Source organism: Oratosquilla oratoria, chromosome 14, assembly GCF_046742065.1.
Source record: "Oratosquilla oratoria isolate Oo_2021 chromosome 14, ASM4674206v1, whole genome shotgun sequence".
Classification (NCBI taxonomy): domain Eukaryota; kingdom Metazoa; phylum Arthropoda; class Malacostraca; order Stomatopoda; family Squillidae; genus Oratosquilla; species Oratosquilla oratoria.
Window position 1 is genome coordinate 15019320 of NC_134790.1, and position 22111 is coordinate 15041430.

At 36.4% G+C, this 22111-nt stretch overlaps 1 protein-coding gene across 5 annotated transcripts in view; it reads left to right on the forward strand.

The window, feature by feature from the left end:
• Nucleotides 1-22111, forward strand: part of babo (TGF-beta receptor type-1 babo) — a 133393-nt gene that overhangs the window by 59690 nt on the left and 51592 nt on the right. The window lies entirely within an intron of this gene.

Genomic DNA, 22111 nt, shown 5'->3' on the forward strand with positions numbered 1-22111 from the left:
AGGAATACATTTGTGTGGCCAATATCTTGGATTGAAGGTTTATAAATTGGCCCCCATCATATATATCTAATCCGACATGTCATCAACCATATTTTATTATGTAATTCCTCCATGTGTAAAAGTGGTAACCCTTGAACAAGATGATACATCACCTTACACAAACCCCCTTCACCCCAAACTCCCTGTACCTGCCTTTTCAGCTTTGAGATGTTCTTCCAGGATCAGGTCAACACCGGTTCCTTTATAACCTCTTCAGAGTTCTCCGATAGTTGCCTATAAGTTTGTAGTTTCCTACTACTCTTGTGTTTTGTCAGTGATATAACTTTTGTTGTGAATGTTAGTGTGGTATTGTATTTTTCTATTCTGAAAGTGACTTCTTGTAGTTAAAACATTAATTGAAATGGAAGACATAGGACAACATGTCTTTGCTCACCTACTGGAAACCATATCATTAATATAAGAATAGAGGGCATTAGGAGGAAGATCAGTAGCTGTGTTCAACTCAAGAGTGTGTACATGTGTGTAGCCTAATTCTACCTATTATGTGTGGAGATAAACAAGATTAAGAGAATACAAAGAGCAGGAAAGAAATTGGTCCCCAGCCTTACAGATAAACCATACAAGAAGAAACTAGAAACATTGGACCTCCCATCATTGAAGCAAGAGGACAGAACTGATAAGATTTCTTGGTTTGAGACTGGAGGACAACATGAGCTCATGAGAATTAATTGAAAGAAACCTCATGTGTGAAGAATATTGAGAAATGCAGTTTTCTGTACAAATGTTTCAGCTCTTGGAATAGCCTGGAAGTTGATTGCTTAAGGTAAAACCGAAAGCAAAGTTAGAGCAGGGTATGATGGAGGAAAAGAGATGAAACCCAGAGACCAGGTCCTTTTTCTGTATACTAAAACATATATACATACAGATTCCAATTAGGAGGATTTATGTAATGAATGGTGTAGGAACTTTTGAGATGTTCCTGTAGACTTGAGTCACATAGCATTCATTTGTGGAAGATAATAATTGTATGAAGAAAAGTGTTGATCTACACTAAAATTTGTTCCTCCTGTTTGCTTTCCTTCTCCAAAATGTTTTACCACCTCTCCCACCAATTTACTTTCTATAAACGGGCAAGAAAACTAGTTGCACTTTCCCTCTTGTTTTGGGTTGGATGGAACTATTGATGATGGCTGAGTTGGTTACCTCTTTAATAGGGAAATGTGTCACTGGTGAAAAAGGTGTATATATGATTATATATACATTAGTATATATTTATATAAAGGTGCATGTGACGTGTGTGTGTGTGTATTGTGTATACAGGGTGGTCTGAAATCCTTGCAATCCCTTAATTTCTCTTTGGTGTAGTTTGTGATGGGAAAGGTTTGGGCAGTAATAGGTTCCTCTGTCTTCATTGCTGCAAAAAATATCCCTTAGGACATGATGCTGGATCATTTTGTGTCACGAAAATGATGGTTGCCATACTGAGCTTCTGGATTCTTAAAGAGGGCCCCTCCCAGACGGGTATGTAATGAAATGCTTGTAAGCCTTTGTCTTCTTCCTTTTTACACCATGCATTGCAGCTTGCATTACCCTAATATGGTTAATCTATGTGTTATAATCCTTAGCAGGGGGTAGATATAACTAGAGACCACCACCCTATATGTATACACACACACACAATCTCATATGCATACACACACACATATACATATGTATGTACATACACATACATATACATATGTATATATTTGCATATTTTGGTGGGTAATCCTACCTTCAGATAAGATGAGGCTCAAATTTTCAATCTAAATTGCATGGTTTAAGAACCTGTAAACTACCAAACCATCTGTAGTGATATTTAGGTCATTGAGCTTGATACAGGGATAGACTAATATAATTGGTTATCTTGATATATTATTTGTAAATCATTTGAATTGTTGGTATGTTATCAGTGAGGCATATGATAAAACTTATCATCCATAATGAATATAATAGTGTAACAAAGGTTAATGACAGATTTTTATGCAGTACAACCTACATAATGTGTGGTGCTTATCTTGTCACTCGGCCACCATTTCTGGCAGGAAGCCCAATGTTATTAATAATATTAATGCTATTCTCATATATTTGTCAAAAGTTTCATAAACCAGTAGCTTTAGATTTTGTTCAGTCAGATGGATTTTTGAGTAGAGTTTTAAGGTCACTTTTAGTATTTGGCCTACAAGATCCTGGGGTTTTTATGCCGTGTCATCTTATCTGCCAAAATATGCCGTATATATATATATTAATACTGTGGGCTCTCAAGTTCCATGATTCTGTAGTTTTGCATAAAACCCTAAATTTTTCAGTTTCTGACCATATTAGTTGCTCATAACTTCCTGCAGGTTTTCTTTTATTTTTTTATTTTTATTTTATTTTTTTATGTAGGCAGCCATCTTCTTGACATGTTCAAAAGTGCAAGATCCACCTGCCTCATGCTTGGTGCTTATGCTCTCATGAATTCTGTATTTTACAGCTTCAGGCTTAGTAGAGGTATAGTAAAGAAAATTTCTGTACTATATCTAAGAACTGTGGCAAATAGTGCTGCTAGGGCAGGAGATCTGGTCTAGGAAAAGGATATATGAATGGCTTGTAAGCGTAGGAATAAATAAAGAAATATTGAGCATAAAAGAGAAGAATGAAGTTTTATGTAGAGTTGACACTGGAATGAGTCCTGAGTGAGAAAATTATATAGAATTGGTGAACCAATCATTCAAAGAATTCTGTATGTAAATTTATTCAGGGGAGAGATAAAGGGATTGTCAGATCTTTATCTAGTAGAAGGAAAATTAAAGAATGGAATTAAAATGGGGAAGGAGAAAAAGGGAGGAAGACAAAGAAGTGCTGAAGGTAAATAAATAGGAAAAAGAGAGAATATTAGGTGAAGCTGAGAGACTTGTGAAAGGTAGAAGTGGATAAAAGGATAGAAGTAGAGAAAGAATGGGTTTCAAGGAGAAAGTGTTAAAGTGTGCAAACATGATAATTGAGATGAGGAGGATGGGAGGGAACAGAAGGAGAGGCAGCAAATTGTTCATCATGTACATAGATGGTAAGGTGTGGGAGGTAAATGCTTGGGTGATGGGCAGGTGTTTGGAGCTAGCAAGTTAGAGTGGGAGTAAATGGTAGTAGAACAAATTAATATTTAGATGACACTAGCTGAGTTGGAGGAGAGATTGAAGTATTTAGCAGCAAACTTTGGGAGGGTGAGAGGAGAAAGCTGAAAGTAAATGTTGGCATAAATATGCTGATGAGGCATGCGAGAGAAGAGGGTGGCAATAAGCTGCAAGTAAGTTTTAAGAGTAGAGGGGGAATAGGAATTAGAAAGCTTATTCAGGGTCACATATGGCAGGGAATGGAGGAGTTGGGTTGAGGATGAATTATAGAGTAAGAGGAGGAAGTAATTATTAAGTTAATGGAAAGTCTCTTGAGAAATAGGTATCTGGAAGTGAACATAAAAAGAAGAATAAAGTGGAGAATATTTCGAGAAATAGGTGCGTATATGGAAGTGAACACAAAAGGAAGACTGTACAAACGGGTGATTGTGCTCATGAAACTGAATGAAGCAGAGACTCAGAATTTGAAGGAGGCAGGAAGGAAAAACCTAAGTGTTTGAGATTACATGTTTCAGAATTATGGTGAGGGTTACAAAGATGGATGAAGTGAGAAATGAAGAGGTGAGTAAGAGAATAGTGATGGAAAGAGAGCTGACAGATAAGGTTGATCAGAGAATATCCAGATTGTTTGGGCATATGTAACAAATAGAAAGGTTAGCAAAAAGTGCGTGAAAGCAGAGAGGGTGAAATAAATTTGAAAGAAAGACTGAGAATGAGATGGAGTGAAGGGGCATTGGTTGCAAGAGGAAGGTGTCCAGCAGGGAAAAGAGAGGACAAAATATAGGTGTGAGGGGAAAGTGGATGTGAATGTATGAGAAACTGATGTGGCTTGAAGGGATTTCTTGTCTACTCTGAAAGTTTTGAGTGGGTGAAGGGGGATGAAGTGATGGGGTGAGTAAACCAGCTTTGACAGGCAGGTGCTGGTGTGCTGCTCTGTCTTGCTGCATTGCCTTTGACCTGAACAGCGGGTGAGGGATAGGGATAACTTTATCCACGAGGAACTAAGACAGCATGGACAGTAAATTGGATTCTGGGCAGGCAAAGGGTGGGTGAGTGTATGCTTTGACTTGGCTACCCACAATATAAGGGGGAAAGGATCTTTTGGTATATGGACATATTGTATTTATGAATCAAACACTAAGGAGCATCAGGAGTAAGCATGAGGCAATAAGAGATTATTTCAAAGATGCAAGTGACGGTTCTATGATTAAGACTAAATTAGAAGTAATTTTGGTGCATTACAGTATTTTATGGTAATTTTCGGCTTCATGTGTAAACATTCCTTAATATAAATTTCAAATTGTGAGATCAGTTAAGAAAGCTCCTTCTTAAGACTAGGATTGATAGGCAGAATGGTGACCTACATACCAATGTGATCACTGCATTTAACATGTGAACATATTTCATGAGTTCCACAATTCACCCACTGTTTCATAAATACATACATATATATATATATATATATATATATATATATATATAATATGATATTTGTGCACAAAATAAATTATAGTGAACACATGATCACAGTTGAAGATATTTGCAGAAATCACTAGGAAATTAAGTAATGAGGATAAAATATTTTTGTTTATGTAAACATCTGCAGGGTAGACTGTAACCTAAAAAGCAACAATAAGTCTACAGTCAATTAATGATATAGGTTGTATCTTTGTTACAGTCTGTGCCCTGAAAATGTTGCACTAAACAAAAATGTATGGTCTTTCATTATTTTGTTTACTAGTGGCTCCTGAATTCATGTGCAAACATGCACACACTAGGTAAATACATACACACAAAATTAGGTAAATACAAACAAATACATTTTCTCGTATATAGTACACGTTTTATATATGTGTGTATAAGCACTTGTATATCCAGATGTGTTTCTCCTTTGGTAAACTGAACATTCAACTTTTCATCTTAATGGAAACAGCATCATATAATTTTTCTATTCAATGTAATCCCTTACTTAGCTTTTTGATCGTTAAGTACCTCAATGTTTTGTAAATGTTACCATTATTTTTATATGTTCCAAATCTTTTTTTATCAACATTATGTCCATAGTTGTTTCAAACATATATTTTCTTCTGTTTTCAATAGAGGCACTGTTTTTAGTTACCTTAGTACAAGAATAATTAATTGCCATGAACTTAATAAGGTTCATTTCCGTGATTTTAAACCGATGAAACTGAAAATGACATCTTGTCAAAGCTAATTTTTCCTAATTCTTGATTGTTTCCCATTTTTTATAAATATGAACCAAAGGCCCTTTGCTCCATGTAAGGGGGTAGTTGAGTCAAAGCACACATATTCTACATAAACATTAAAACCCATCTAATATTTTATTCACCTGGTCATTTCATTATTATTATTATTATTATTATTATTTTTTTATTTTATTTTTTTTTTTCAACCAGCATAGAAATGACTGTGCACTGACATTTCAGTTTAATTATCTGTATTCTAACCTAAAAGGTATAATCCAGGATTACCTTAAGCCAGGTAATTTGTTAAATTCATGTTACATGTTTTTAACTAGCCATAGCTGGAAGATAGCTGTTGCTGCATATTATCCATAATTATTAAACATTTTATTTATTTTGTCTAATTCAGCAGTAAGATTTAACAAATGGTCTTTATTTTATACCTGAATGATTTATATGCATCTGAATAATTCTCCAGTACATGATAAATTTTCTTTGTAACTTAGAACATGTTTTCCATGAAGAATATAAAGCAAATCTCTTGTGTAAGTTTTCTTACTTTGAGCCCATGCTGATTTCTTTAATTTTGAGACGAAGTAAAATTATAAAACTTTGTTGTGAAAACTTCTGAAGTACTGCACATATTATTTCTGTTTAATGCAGAGATTTTGAAAAGTCTGGTATTGAAAAGGGAATGACTGTAAATGATAATGCATATGTATTGAAAGACCTTTTCACCTGCATAAGGGGGATGGTAGAGTCGAAGTGTACACACATCCTATGCCCCATCCCATAGCCATCCAAACCCGTTCATTGCCCCTCCTATCTTACCATCTTTAGGATGATGGGTCATCTCATCATCCCAGACCTCTGCCACATTGCTCTGGTCAAAGACAGTGCAGCAAGACACAGCACCTCCACAGCAGGGCCTAACAGCCAAAAGATGTTTACCCCTACTTATAAAAAAGTAAATTTATGGAGCAAGAAAATATCTTTTTAAACTGTGTCATTCCTCCATTCAGAACTCTCCATTCATCATATTTTTGTACCATCTTCCTTGTACATCCAATACCACCTTGATCCCCATCTGTCCACCTCCTCGGTCTTTAGGTCGCATGTCCCTATACTGGGATATTTACATAATTTTCATGTATAGAAACATTCACTCAGTTATCAGTTATCATAGTTGGTATCAGCTGATGTATTTCAGGAGTTGACACATCCATATGAAAATCGGTGTTTTTTTTTTTTTTTCAAATTTGTTCCCTTGACTGCGAACCTCTCCTGTCCCACATCCAGAGATTTCTATCAACTTTATTTATTCCTTTAATAACTTGAACATTCTTATATCATCTCATCTCTTTTTTCAGTGGTGGAAAGCTGGGAAACAATTGGTCACTGCTTGCTATATTCTTTCAATCTTACTCATATTTTTCACATTATATGGAGATCATGCCACTGCTAATTATTTCTCCCTTCCATCCATTATCTCATCCCTGTAGTGAAGAGCTAATTTTGTGTTCATCAGTGTTCTTGATGTTTCATTCATGATTTTGTTTATGTCAGTTGACAAGGTATCCATATTCAGCACCTCAAATCTTCCTCTATAAGTCCCATGCTATATATCTGATCAAAAACATCAAACTTCAGAATAAAAAGACAAATTTCTTCTGTATAGAATATTAAAGTAAAGGAGTGCTTTACATATACTTAAGATACATGAAAATTATATATTCAGTTGTTGGTGAACCAGTAAGTGATGGTCATAGTGGTAGTGGCTGGTATTGGGAAAATTATTGATGTATGTAAAGTTTCAAAAGGAAATTACAAGAACACTGAAAGGCAAGTTTCTGACAGTACCCCACCCCCCTCTACTTACCCACCCACTCACCAATCTCAAGTGTGCTTTGTTCCACCTTACTTTTGTACAAAACTCAGTGAAGTGCATGAATTTTGTTTATATTACCATGTTAGATATGTGTGACTTTTTAACATTGATGAGATGTAAGGATATTTTATTTCTATATTTGCAATTATTACACAGAGATTATAGTCAGTGGTGTACAATTGAAAAAATTTACAATGTATGTATTTATATTTATATACCAAAGACTTAACCTTTAAGGATGTAGGTACCCGTATATCAAAATAATTAAGCTAGACTGGATTTTTTTTTTCTGTAATTGGTATGACACTTCACCAGTATGTTGTGCATACTTTAAATTATTTTTCCAGAAGTTTTTGCAAAATTGTCAAAAAATAAATGTTTTAGCATTCCGACATCCTTAAAGGAGGTAGCAAGCCATGGCATGCACCCAAACTCACCCATTCCACTCCATCAGTCACCCATTTGTTTTCCTTTCATCTTAGCTCCTCATGGATGAAGGGTCAGAAGCAGTGTAGCATGACAAAGCATAGGCACAGCAGATCCCCACTGTTTCATTTACTTAGTGACCCTCCTTCCTCATACCCTCATGTCTATATATATATATACAGTACTACCTCTCATTAATGGACGTTAATTAAATGTGTTTGTGGTGTTTTCGCTGTGTTTTTGGTGCTGTTGTTTAGTACTGTGCAATCACTATGCCACCCAAAAACCACTCCAAATCAACGGACACTGTTACCCCCTTTTAGTCCGTTAATGAGAGGTAGTACTGTGTATATATATATATATATATATATATATATATATATATATATATATGTATATATATATATATATATATATATATATATATATATATATATATATATATATATTATATCCCATTTTTCTCCACTTAACCATCTCCAATCCCAGCCCATTACCCTTGCATTTACCTCCCACACCACCCCATCCATGCATACATTGAACAGCCATGGGAATATGACACATCCCTGGCAAAGTCTAACTTTTACCTCACCACTTGCTCTCTCCATTTTAAAATGTAACACAGGCTCTACTCTTGTAAAAACTCTTGACTGCTGTCAACAGCTTTCCTCCTATCCCATATATCTGCAATACCTCCCACAGTGCCTTCCTGTCTACCCTGTCATAAGCCTTTTCCAAATCCATAAAGGCCCAAAAAACATTCTTACCTTTTCCAATAGCTTTCTCACTTATCTGCCTTACCACAAAAATCTGATCCACACAAGCCCTCCCTTTACTAAACCCACACTGTTCCTCACCAATTACTCCTTCTGTTCCTCTCCTAATCCTCTCAATCAAAACCCATAAGCCTTCCCAACTACATGCAACAAACTGATCCCTCTGAAACTACTACACTCACACTTGTCCCCATTTCCCTTGAACAGTGGAACTGTACAGGCACTACTCCAGGCCTCCAGCACCCTACCTTCTTTATACTAACATTAAACAACCTCACCAGCCAGTCCACCATCACTGTACCTCCCTCCTTTAGACACTCCACTTAACACCCATCTAACCCAGGTGCCTTACTTGCTGTCATCATTTCAATAACTGTTCTCACCTCACCTCTTCTTATTTATCCTCCATTTTCCTCATTCATCGCTGTTATTTTCTTAGTGCCTCCCACTGCAACTACCTTTCCTTCACTATCCTCTTTCACATTTAGCAACTCCCTAAAATAATCTGCCCATCTTCCTCTTACTGACATCTCTTCCATTATCACTCTCTACCTACACCTTTTACCTTTTCTTCTGTACTTGATTCATTTCCCCTTCCACTCCTAATTTCTTTCCAAAACATCTTTTTATTACCTTCAGAATTTTCTGTCATACTCTTTCCCCACTTCACATCTGCTTTACTTCTCTCTCTTTTTCTTCTATACCTCCTCATCCTATTTTGCACCCAACCTATGAATGCACATTTCTTTTTATTCTACAACCTTCTTTGGTTCTTCCCACCACTCACTACCCTTTCTTCTATTTCCTCCCATCCTCCTTGTTCCACACACCATCTTTGCACACCTTGTGATTACCTTGAAATGTCCCCATTCCTCCTCCACTCCTAGTTCTACTCTTTCACTCCCTCTCTCAGCTTCTTGTACTCCTTTTCTTTCTCATTAAAGCAATGTATTCTAAGCACTTCCCTACCTTCTGTCCCTATCCTCTTTTTCCATCTGTCTGCCATTCAACTTACCTTCCAAAAATGATTAGATATTCCCCCACTCTCTCCACTAAGAACATGTACATCCAAAACTCTTCCTACTCTTTTCCTGGTTACCACTGTATAGTCCATTAAAGCCCAGTCTACCACCCTCTCCCATGTATACTTATGCTTAAGTTTTTTCCTAAACACTGTTAGCCATCATCAATTCTCATTCTAGACACATCACTATCAACTCTCCACTACAATTTTTTCCTGGCACTCCACACTTCCCAACCACACTGTGTATTGGTTTATCTCCTACTCTAGCATTGAGATATGATACCACTACATAGATACTTCTACCTAAATCCTGTATGCATTTATTTAAATCGATCCAAAAAGCCTCCCTTTCCTTTACACTCTTCTCACAACTATGCTCATAAGCACTTATAAAGACCAGCATCTCCTTCCCAGTTTAACATTTATCCACATTGACCTTGAAGAAACCTCCTTCCACTCCACCACATGCTTACCTATCTCATCATTTACTAATATAGCCACTCCTTCTCTCCCTCAACCTCTCTTCATTCCTGACACCCTCCCCTTTACACTCCCAAATTCAAATGTGCCCCTCCCTTTCAACTTAGTTTCACTCACTGCCAACACATCCATCTTTCTTCTCACAAACATGCTGACTCTCTCTTCCCTTTCACTCTCATCTGTACCACACCCATGCACATCAAAAAACACAAACTTTAGGGTTCTGGTTGGAACTCCCAGACCCATGTTTTTTTTTTATGAGGAATATACTCTTTGGGGCTACAGAGAGTAGGATGCTCCGTTTTTTATTTTTTTTTTTCTTTTTTTTTTTTTTTTTTTTTTTTTTTTTTTTTTTTTTTTTTTTTTCTTTTCTTTTCTTTAACAACTCAAGTGGGAACACACTATATGCATATGTATATATATTTATGTGTGTGTGTGTATTATATATATAATATATATATATATATATATATATATACATGAAATGTATGTATAAATAATGTACATATAAAATCCATTGCCCCAGGTTTCTCTTGCATAGAAATCAGCACCTCATGGTCCTCACATAGATCTCTTTGTGAATGAATATTGTCCAGTTTGTTTTGTGATTTATTAATGTGGATCTGTTTATCACTGGCTGATAGAAAGAGGAAGAAGTGAATAATTGTCAGATATCATTTCACAGTATTTGATAAATTGGAGGAATGATAACCAAAGTTTGTATAGAGGTATCTTGGACCCAGTCCAGTGATCCAGTAACACCTTAGTGTTGCACATTCAGATGGATTTGAAGGAGTTGATTGGAGTTGGAGGTAGCAGGGAGACCATTCTCTCCAACGTCCCTCTTGCAGGACTACCACTGGCAGGTACCCATCATTGGTCCCAGTATGCATGATATTGCTACTCCAGAAATTATCAATAAAACTTGTTAATTATTTGAGACATTTACTGTATTAAGTGCATGAGTTAATAAAACTCTAAAGTCATTCAGTATAGTAGTATCAAAACTGTGCTGTTTCATATGTAGTTTCTCGTATTGTTCATGTGGCTGAAAAATGTGATTGTATTTTTAGTGGACTTAATCACAATAAAAGAATAACTACCTTTTGTGATAAACTTGTCAAGGGTTTAACAACATTTATACAAGATAGGAACAAATTATATGGAAAATTTACAGTATGAGGACCTATGAAATGTCTCCCATTCCTACTTCCAGCAGTGGCAGAGCTACCAGGTCAGTCTTGAGTTGTCACAAGAAATTAAATTTCTTTTTATAATTTTATGGAAATTATTTGTGTAAATGACGTCATTTTACTAATGTAAAGAATACTAGAATAAGACCAACTTTGAATTGTGTTGTGTCCTGAGACAGTATGATATTAGGAAAGTGTACAAAATGTAAAAAAGAAAATAAGGGGAAAATATAGTTTTCAAGCAAGAAATTGAAGGGAAAAAATAGAGCACATGCATGGGAAGAACTGAACAAGATTAAGCTGAGGTAGGATGGGCACTGCATAGAATGGAAGGAGACGGACAAATTAAAAGGGTGCTGAAGGTAAAGTTAGTGAAGAAGAAGGGAAGTCTGAAAATAAAGCAGAAGAGCATGGGAGTGATTTTATGTTGTGCTTACTCATTTGTAATCATTGCTTTGGGTACTGTAAAGAAGCAGAGTCATTGAGGTAGTGAAGGAGATAATTTACGAGTGTCACAGAAAGAAAAGGTAATTGGCATTCTTCTTTTGAGTAGAAATTAATTTGCAGTCATAGAAGAATGCTTACATGACTGGTCTGTAGGGGTGTTACTTTCACTTTCACTGCATGAAATTTATATAGTTAATACCCCACGTTAGGGTAAAAGAATGATACTAAAGAAAACATTGAAGGAACCAGATATGTTGACACATGACAAGGGTGAGTGGAGAAAAAGAATGAGAGGATGAGGAAAATTAGAAGGACAGAGAAATGAGAATTGAAATTAAATCATCAGAGTGGGAATATGGAAAAAGGAGAATTTTTTTTTATTTATTTATTTATCTTTAGAAACATTTTCCAAAAGTGTTGCCAACTTAGCCACCTCTAGCAGGGTCATAGTTCCTAAAACCAGCGGGGAAAATGGGTAAGAGGGGACAGTAGCTGATTTCTGGCCTGTATAATGGAAATGGGTCAGAGGGAAACAAAAAATAGAAATATAATTCATGTGTGTGTATGTATATATTAAATATGTATAGTATATATATATATATATATACACACATATGTACTTTTATCATGAAAACTAATCTTTACCACATAAGAGGTTTTCATATGTAGTACTACTGTGATAACTCCCTTATCTGTTCCCACAACATCCATCCCATCACAATATCTGATGGTCTTATTGCAGTTGTTCAACAACCAGCAGAATTTAGCAACTGATGTTTGCACACGTGGTGCATACAAACTGCCTTCGGGATGTGGGCAATATCTGCAACAAATGTTGGGAGCATTGTATTGTATTGTACGTCACTGTTGGCCTTGGTATGCCTAATTTTGTAAATGTCATATGCATACATGTGTATTTGTGTAGAGTGTATTGTTTAATAATGAGTGTAGTGCAGTTTTTATGATACGGGACCAATGATAGGAGTCAGCACATGTTAGTCCTAGGAGGCATAGGTTAGAGAGAATTGTATCACCACTTGTCTTTGAATCCCATTGTCACTTCTGAAAGAACATTCCAGAGATGCTGGCACTCAAGTGTTTAGACTTAGTCTAAATTCAGTTATCAACTTCAGTTTTTTTATATATTTTTTTATATTTCATATATATATATATATATATGTATATATAAAGAGAGTTGGCAACTGCTCATTCCCTCTGGTGACAGTTGACATACAAACAGAGCCACAATAATACAGCAAACAACAAGGTAAATGTATGAGAGAACCCAAGGACCAGTGGTGACTTCTGTGATGGAGGGTATTCAGTTGATGAATTTATTGTGATGGGAATATTAAAACGGAGCTTAAATGTACAGTAGGAACACTATAATATTACTACAGAATAGCTTATTGAAGAGCAGTAAATAAATTTATGTTAACCTTTTAGTCAATTTTGTATGTTAATAATATTGATGCTTTACCATGTTTCCTATTTGTGTGTTAGTTTCTCTTTCAATAGTTGGATGTATACAGTAGTACTGTTATACTAGGATTCTTGTGCAAGATAGATTTGAGGCTATGGATTGATTAATTGAATGATCAATATGAAAACTTTTGTGCTACTTAAAGATAGATGCAACATTTGGCTCAGTACTGTGTGACAAGGAAAACCCCCAAAATCATTTCCCCCTGAGGTACCAACACAATATCCATCATGGAGTTTGGCTGAATTACACTAGAAATGTTGAACATCTCTGTGTAGGAACTCTCTAGGCACAAACAGGATGGTATAGTCCCCTTAGAAATAATCTTTAACCCTTCGTAACCTTGAATACCAAATATTTTTTTAAACATCTTACTTGGAACAAACAATGCCTGCCTTCAAACAAGCCCCCACAATAGTGGATCTTTTAGCAGATGACAATAATACCCTACATAAAGAGTATTACAATGAAAGAAAAACAAATTCACGGTTCATTGAATTTTTTAAACACAAACTTTGGATAGTCAAAGGAAGCTTTTGACACACTCATCTTGTTTAACTATACATGCATAGTCAAGAACATCAACAAAAAATACAAGTACACCCCTTTCCTCCCTCATAAGAGGAGGATGGCCATCTCAAAGAATGGAAAAGAAATCAGGTAATTACCAAATAAAACCCGTAGAACAATGAACATGTGTCCAAATTGTATCTATTAAATGACATTTGTAGATGATAAGAATAGTGTAATGTGAGCACTTGTACCCATCACACATTGAAATCAGGTAAACCTGCAGAGCAAAACAAAAGTCCTCTTCATCAGGATTTTCTTGATAAATACTGAACAGTCATTATAGATTGGTTAAAAAAGAGGAAGAGAAAGAAATAAATAAAAATAGGAAACTAAACTTCTGGTTGACATATATCTGGACAACACGGTATTTGAATATCTAAATACATTCAAGTCATCTTGCATGCTATATGTTCAGATCGCCATCCAACACTAAAACAGTACCAACACAAAATTGGATTAGCCCTGGACATTACATGTCTGGGAGGGTCATTTAACATTAAAGACATGAACCACATAATTTTCCATTGATTTTAATATACGTAGTACAGACAATAGTATAATATTTTTTTCACGGAGTGGTCTCATGAAAGAACCTGGTGACAGTTTCTGGCTACCTTGAGGACATGGGTTCTCAGTAAAAGAAACCCAAGGCAACAGGAAAGGTAAGTTCAAATCCTTGCTTTATTTCTTATTGGGAAGTCCAAACTTAACCTCACCTCCTTTGGGGAAGGAGTAATTTGTATCCCTCCCCCAGCTTTGACTGTTCCATTGTTGCTTACCTAGGGAGGCATCTTGTTGCTATCTTACTCTATTAATTAACTTGTACAACATTTTATTCTACAATCAGATTTTCTCTATGGAATGTCATTTCTTCTTTTCTAAAAAAAGAAAATCTTCTCTTTCATACAGAAACCAGCTATCTGGATATGTCGGCAACTAGACATAGTTCTGTCCTATTTGCTCTAAACTTGTTTCATAGGTGGTTGTTGCACGTACCTGTGCAATGGTTCTGCTGTTTGAAGTGTTTTTGACCTAGTAGCCTAAAATGTTTAGGTCATTGGCTAGCATGTAGCCCTCAGTTTAATTATAATAATGATCAAAAGTATCGAGTGTTGTGTCTTAACTTCATAATTTCAGCATATTCTAATCCATTGTCATTTCTCCAAGATCTCCATTTGAGATATCAGCATTCCCTGTCACCTTTATTTTCCTCTTCTTTCAGAGGGGGTAGTCTTCAATTTTTCAATCCACATTAACCTGTTCAACAGTATTTTTCCAGAGCTTTGGAGATGGACCCAGTAATTTAGATTTTTCTTTCCCACTTGTATATTTTGAAATTTTCTTTAGGTTCTTGAGTCACACCCTCATCTCTCTCTCATTCTGTCCCTCTTTTACTGCTCCAGGATCCTACAAGTGTCTCAAGTATTTTACCACTTATCAGAAAAAATGTCACAAACATTCCTTCAAAATTCTGTAATTCACCAAACACCAAAATGCCCAGGCACCCCCCCACACATACACACATTCCCAACCCTCAGAAAGCAACCTAGCAGAGGAATCTCTCCCAAGACAATCAAGCATTGACATGCCTGCATTCAAATCACCACAATGCCTTGAAACAGGTCCCACACAGAATTTACCTAGCAACAGATGCTAAATCCCATAGATAGAACCACCATACACAAGACAAAGACTTGCCCTGCACTCTCCCCAGACAGAATCAAAAAATCTCTTCAATAAGTGATTGTATGGGCTGAATTGGTGGTCATGGCTGGTCTCTTGGGGGCCATGGTTCTACTTCAATCCACACCTTCAGCATTGGGATTGCTGAGGCGGAGAAAATCTGCAGCAGAAGACGAGCTCTATTCAGTTAGGATGAAGAGTGTAAGCCATTCAATCAGCATCCTTGTGAGCTGGTATATTAGTGTGGGAATCTGGCTTATCATAGGTGTAAGGTGTATAATAATTCTGTGTAAGGGGGGAAAAGCCTTTCGTATATGTATGTATGAGTCTTCACATTCCAGTAACACTATCCTAGACCATAATCACCTACAAGTTAATGACATTTTTTATTCTTCAACTTTAGCATTTACTGTTTCACTGACCTTGTAGGCTGTTAACCTCTTATTAACCCCTTCCATACGGTGCCGCACATGTAGGCGTCATGGGGAGCGAGTGTATTCGCGAGGCTGCCATATCGGCGTCTTGATTATATTTATTGTAGTCGCCCCTCCATAATGACATTCTTTCTAATTCTTTTGTAATCGCATTTTCTATGGTTATCAAAATTCACGGGTGAAGAGAGAACGATCGATATAAGCGGTGACTATATTTTATGGTGCGAGTATTATTACGACACGTCGTACGGCTGGCATTGGCTGCTGCCACCGAGATCTAAGTCCATGACGCCTACGTGTGCGGCACCGTATGGAAGGGGTTAAAGAATAATCTGATCAACAAACCAACTGAACCACACTGCAACCATCTTGTATTTACATAATGAAGTTTACCTAGTTGTGGTATACAGGATTAGAGCTAAGCTTGTGGGGTTCTATCACAAAATTCCCAATAGCCAAACTTAACTGTAGTTATGCTCATGGTGTTTTATTGTACTATTTCTTCTTCCATATTATTCCATGTATCAGTACTTCTATATAGAACACTGTTTTCTAACATCCTTCAGGGACCTTGTTTTTAATATCCTGCAGAGACTTTTTTAAGTTTAATTCTATGCCTTATGGTATTCCTTTGATCCCATAAAAGAATGTCTTACTTTCTTTACATGACTGAATACTGCTAGCATATTCCAGTCAAGGGTAAATCATATTTTCAATAATTTTTTTCATCATATCTTCATTCATGTAGTGGAGTGCTATCCATATGTTCTTTAATAGTCTATAAATGTCCCCAGTATTTCACATATATGTTTTTCTAATGACAAGTTTTCAAAACCATCACTATCCTTTTCTTCATTTTTGTAATAGTATTTTTCCTCATACAGTTATGGCTTATTTTTACTTACACCTATTTCCAATATTTTGCACTCCTTTGGATTGATGTTCATTTTCCATTCCTGGCTCTGTTTATATGTCATATCAAGATCCTTCTGTGACATTCTGTAGTCATCCACATTCTCTTCATGATCTTCACGTAATTGGTAAATGAATTGGTTCATTTGGGCGTTCTATTCATCCTGTCATTATTATTAATTGTCAGGATAGTAGGAACACTATATCAGCAACCAGTGACACTAGACAAGATGGTATGGAAATTTACGTGGTGCCTAACACAAAAATTTTGGTTTATAAATAGTAACACTATGTATATATATATATATATATATATATATGATTCAATATCAACTGGAAACATGCAGCCCCACAGTAGCTGTCAATGGTCCTTGAACCTTCCCATAGAGAACTGGGAAGGTTCAGAAGCACAGGGCCAGTGTCAGCATTGTATTAGTGTGGGAATATTTCTGTAGCATTGGCCCTTGTGCTTAAAGGTGGAGGAAATATAGATGAAGTTGATTAGGAGATGTCTTGGGCCTAGTCCAAAAGCATAGCAAGAACCCTCATGGCTGCACTTTGAAATGGAAGTGAAGAGGTTGACAGATTTTGAAGATGGGTGTAAAGGAGGTGACTCTTCTTTAAGATGTCCACAGGGCCAGTGTGCAGATATTTAATGATTGTCTCACTCAGGAAAACCTACATAATCAAACTTAAAAAAAAACTAAAACTAAAAGGAGTAATGTATGTATATGTGTGTACATATATGCATATTTATATATATATATATATATACTTTTTCTTTTTTCCCCGTATAAGGGAGGTAGCCAAGTCAAAAGGCACATACCAACCTCCACCCATGCCACTTCCATTCCAACCGAGGATGAGATGGATGGATGGAGTGAAAGGGGCTATGAGCAAGATGGGAATGCCAGTTGATCAAGGAAGGGAGAAGGCAGGAAATAGGGGTGAATGGAGAATGGATGTGTATAGATGATACTGTAATGTAAAGAAGGGATGGGGGGTTAAGGAGTGGTTATGTGTGAATATTCTGATACAGCCTGAAGAGAATTCTCCCTACCTCTTTTATATATATATATATATATATATATAAGTACATGCACACACACACATATGGCTTGATAGTATAGTGGTACTGTTTTTGACTGCTAATTCAGTTTTCAGGGTTTGAGTTCCAAACAGGGCTGAAAAAAAAAAATAACTCACCATTGCTGCACTACAAACTGGCACTGTAACTCTGGTGGTTAAGGAGTTGTGTGTGTATAAGGTCAGAGGATAACATATAATTTGGGTCATATATGAGTTCATCCTGGAGAGTAATAACTCAATCATGAGACCAACACATAAACCAAGACTGGCAAATCACACACACACCTGTAGCACAAAAATATGGTAGAGATGCCAAATGAGAGTTCACTGTAAAAGTACTTAAAATTTCCAAAGTGAACCCTAAATTAAATCAATGATGGAATTTTTATGATTAGATATCAAAAATATTTAACTGTAAATTTTGTCTTGTACTAAATAAAGATTATATATATATATTATATATATATATATATATATATATATATATATATATATATATATATATATATATATATATATAAGAACATAAGAATGAAGGAGACTGCAAGAGACCATAAAACCTACACAAGGCAGCTTCATATATATATTGTGTGTGTGTGTCTGTATTTACCTGTAAGTAATAACAATTGCTGCCTCAGGTTTCAGTGACTAAAAACCCACAGCTTTACAGTGGCCCTCCAATATATCTGGTGAGAAACTGACTATCTGTGTATAAGTGTTGTCAACCACAAAAAATAGTACAAGGAGAGCAATTCTTGGTTGTCAGCTCTCCTTGTGAGAAGTTGAAGGAAATACAGTTTAATTTGATGAGGAAACATCTTGGACCCACTCCAGAGACTGAGTACCATCCTCTAGGGAGGTAAGGGGGTTAATGGGATTTGAAAATGGACAGCAGGGAGATCATACTTTGTCATCCATCTTGAAGTACCACTACTAGTATTTCATATATGTGTGTGTGTGTGTATATATATATAGTATATATACATTTATATGTACACGTATGTGTGGGTGTTTTACCTAATTGTAATATACAAGAAAGGAGTAATGCTCATGGGATCTTGTCTCTTCCAATTTAATTGATCATATAAAAACTCAAATTTATGTACAGTTCCAACTTGGTCCGTGTGTGTGTTACTTATTATGATTTGAAATATTCTATCAAAAATTTTAATACAGTTTGGGGTTAGGTCTGTAGTAACTGTTGTGGTTTTAAAAAAAATTCAGAACTATAAATATGCACTGCAACATTCTTGAAGTGGTGATAAACATATAATCACAACACTTAGACACATTATTGCTGTTTAAACACTGTTGTAATCATGAATATTCCCTCGAGTAATTCTAAGTAACCCTTTGGGAAAAAAAAAATTATAGAATAGTGTTGGCTGGTGAGATGTGCACTATTTTTAGAAAGACTTATGGATGGGGGATTAAATGGCATGAAAGCTAAACAATCTTAGTTTTCCTTTAGAAAAATTAATTTCAATTCTAGTGTCATATTGGCACAATTATCAGTATCTTCAGGAATATTTTCAACAAATGGCTATTACATGGTGGTCTTACTTGTGTGTATGGAAAGTCAATGTTGCACTTGTCATGAAGTTACCCGGTTCGAGTCCTGGGTAGTACCACATTTCAATTTCAAGCATGCTGGCCTTTGATGGCTTAGAATTAAAAGTGCATTGTGGTTGTTAGAATATATATATATATATATATATATATATACACACACATATGTATATATGCATACAGATACCAAAAGGCCCTTCTGTCCTTTACAAGTCAAAGCATTCTTTCATCCCACACCAATCCCCCACCCATCCAGAAACCATTTTTTGTCCTTCCCATCTTATCTCTTCATGGATGAAAGGTCATCTCTGTACTCTGGCCACTGTTCAAGTCAGAGGCAATGTAGTTGGACACAGCACCTCCATAGCAAGACCCATCAGCTGAAGCTGGTTTACCCCCACTGCTTCTTTATATGGCAGATCCTCCTCCTTGAACATTTGAGAAAGTACAGAGCAGACAAGAAGAAATTCCTACAATCCATGTCAATTCCTCATTTGGTCTTATTGTATGTATGTATGACACACACAACATGATCCCTCGAAGTAGGATGACCTTTCTTGGAAAATTGGATATTCTTAAAGTGTTGTGATTAGTCAGGGTGGGTGCATGTCTTAGCTGGCTACCTCCTATACAGGGAAGAATCCTTTCGTACTGTATATAGATACAGTAGATGACTCTGTATATCTCTGTCTCTGTTCTTAGTACCACAGACACATCACATCTTATTGCTCTTCCAGTGTAGGTAACCCCATTTTTTTCAGTCACTCCTCACTTCTTATCAATGAGGCTGCCTGGTTGCTGCCATTTGTATCCTTTGTATTTTTTTTTTTTTTTTTTTTTATGGTGACCACACTACTGCATATTTCAGTGTAGGGTGTGTTTGTATTTACATAGTTGTAGTGTACTGGAGGGATCAGTGATGTGTGCCTGCATGTGTTGGTGATACAAAATGGGCAGCAAAGCTGCCCATTTTCAAAACCTGTCAACCCAGACTAGGCCTAAGATCTCTTATACTGCAGGTATATGTCTCACACTTTATCACACATGGGGGGGCTGTCAGCCAGCAACTGTTCTTCTCTTGTGATCAGTGATCATTTTCAGTCAATGACATAGTATCAGTTTCATGCTAATACAGTATAGACAACAGTCCAATGTTTCTTCCCAGAGAGATATGTAGAACATTCCAAGGACTGTTGCTTGCTACTGTGGGGCTGCAAGTTTTCTACTGAGTGAGACTCAAGAAATTCAAGCTGTGCTTATAGGGTCCCATCTCTGTGCTCCTATCTGTCAGTTACCTTAAATTGTCCCATGTTATTTAAATGTACTATATCTTTATTCAAAATGTTCTATGAGTCATCCTATACAGAATAGTGTATTTTATTTATTATTAGTTTGTTATTATTTATTATTATTATTATTATTATTATTTTTTTCATTATTATTGTTATTATAATATATTTTATTTAGCGTAGGAATATATCATAGGCTTACAGAGAGCAGGATACCCAGTCCTGTCACTCTGTTCCACTTTAGCCGCCTTTTATGACCTGAGTGGGAAAACTTGGTGGCAGTATTCTTTCCTACCCTACCACAGGGGACAGGTGAAAATAGAAATATATACTCAAAGAAGTGGTACAATACAGTATTAAGGGAATAGAGCATAACTGAGGGACAATCACAGTACAATAAAGTAGCATCATTTCTCTATGAGTAGATATTTCTTCAAACACAGAAAAAAGATGCTACTGAGCAAGTTTAACCGCACAATAACATGCAGCCAATACCTCAGACAGGGGTGAAAGGGGTGTTGAGCTAGAGGGAAATGTCTGTTGAGCAAAGAAGGGAGAGGACAGGAGATATGGATTAATTGAGAATGGATGTGTACAGATGATACTGTGATGCAAGGAAGGGCAGGGGATGGGGTGGGAAGGAATGCATGAGGGGATGGAGAGGGTGGGGTCGCCGATTAAGTGAAGCACCCTTGCTGTGGATGTACTGTGTCTTGCTACATTGCTAACAGGGGCAGTTGGTGAGATACAGGGATAATCCATCATCCATGAGGGGCTGAGAGCGAGGAAAGGGTGGTGAAATGGGTGGGAGTAGGTATGTGCCTTTTGACCAGGCTACCTTCCTTGTAAGGGGGATTTTTAACTTTGGGTTTTCCTTTATTCCCATGATAAGAAGTCTTTTGTCATATATATCCATACCTTTTGTGGCCCTAAATATTGATGTTAAATCGTTCCAGTTTTGATATATTTATCAGCAAGGTATAGATTCAACTTGGTTACAGCTCTGAATTTTTACAATCTTGTTTATGTCTTTCTTTTTGTATGTTGACTGCTCCACTGCAGCATACTCCACTCAAGGGCAAATCAAATTTTCAATAATTTTGTCTCATCATATCTCTCTTTACCTAATTGTATGTACTTCGTTGTAGTATACATGATTGAAACAATGCACATGGTTCCTGTTTCCTGCTGGTTATTGTTGAATTATCCAGAAGGCTATATTTCTAGACTCCACCAAGAGTTTGTGCATCTTTATGGAAGTATATGTCTTCACATCCTTTAGACAGGTCTTTTTTTTATTTTGTTCCCATGATCTTGTAAAGCCCTCCCATCCCCAATTAAAAGATCTTCTCTATCACTGTAGCCCACCCCCTTCAATTACCTGTCAATCAGGGCACCTCTCTCTCCTCAGTCCTTCAATGTTGACAAGTCTAATGCATTTAGTCTCTCATGTGACTTATCTGCCAAGTTAGGAAACAGTTTGATTGCT